Source organism: Echinops telfairi, unplaced genomic scaffold (genome assembly GCF_000313985.2).
Source record: "Echinops telfairi isolate 266 unplaced genomic scaffold, ASM31398v2 ScPeMD7_34;HRSCAF=130, whole genome shotgun sequence".
In the NCBI taxonomy this organism is placed as follows: domain Eukaryota; kingdom Metazoa; phylum Chordata; class Mammalia; order Afrosoricida; family Tenrecidae; genus Echinops; species Echinops telfairi.
This window is the reverse complement of record NW_022103931.1, coordinates 57,981-59,252: the sequence shown is the minus strand read 5'-3', so window position 1 is coordinate 59,252 and position 1,272 is coordinate 57,981.

Below are 1,272 nucleotides of genomic sequence, written 5' to 3'. Positions count from 1 at the left end.
ACAAATTAATAATTTTATTGGGGGGCTCTTAAAAACCTTATAACAATTCATCATTCAACTATATTAAGCACACTTGTACATATGCTGCCATCAACACTTCCAAAACATTTTCTTTCCACTTGAGCACCTGATCTCAGCTTCCCTTTTCCCCCCTCCTCCTTCCCCCGCACTCCCATCTCATGAATCCTTGATCAATTATATATTATTATTTCATATCTTACACTGTCCGTTGTCCCTTCACCCACATTTCTATTATCATCCCCCTGCAGGGGGCTATATATCCAACCTTATGATGGGTTCCCCTTTCTCCCCCTTTTCCCCCCTACCATCCCCCGACCCCATGATATTGCTACTCCCACTCCTGTTCCTGAGGGGTTAATCTGTCCTGAATCCCATGTGTTGAGAACTCTTTTTTTTTATCACTTTATTAGGGGCTCATACAACTCTTACCACAATCCATACATACAAATGTGTAAAGCACATTTGTGCATTCATTGCCCTCATCATTCTCAAAACATTTCCTCTCCACTTAAGACCCCAGCACTAGGTCCTCATTTCCCCCCTCCCTCCCCGCTCCCCCTTCCCTCATGAGCCCTTGATAATTTATAAATTATTAGTTTGTCATATCTTGCCCTGTGTTGAGAACTCTTATCTGTACCAGAGTGTGTACTCTGGTCTACCCAGATTTGTAACGTAGAGCTGGGTCATGGTAGTTGGGGAGAGGAAGCACTCAGGAAATAGAGGAATGATGTGTATTGTGTTTTGTCGGTGCTATTACAGCAGAATATTATATAGCTTCATAATATTAAAATATTTTAGATAGCTCTAGGTGTACAGATATGGCATGATGTACAGATACAGGGGTTGTATCACCTACTTTGGAAAATACTGTTATAGAGTATTAGTTTTTTAGTCAATTTAAAAGAAAATATATTATTATTAAAAAGGTTTGAAAGATACATTTCAAAATGATAACTTAGTTGTCGGTAGGTGAGTGATTTTCTTCTTGTTTTTTTATATTTTTTCTCTAAAACCATTTTATTGGGATCATTTACAGATATCATACCATTCCATAGTTCAATCACATCAAGCAATACTGTATAATTGTTTTTGTAATTGGTTCCCCCTTTCCAACCCACCCTCCCTCTATGCTGCCAGTATGGCCACTCACACCACTGGTCCTGAAGGGATCATCCGCCCTGAATTCCCTGTGTTTCCAGCTCCTATCTGTACCAGTGTACATCCTCTGGTCTAGTCAGACTTGCAAGGTAG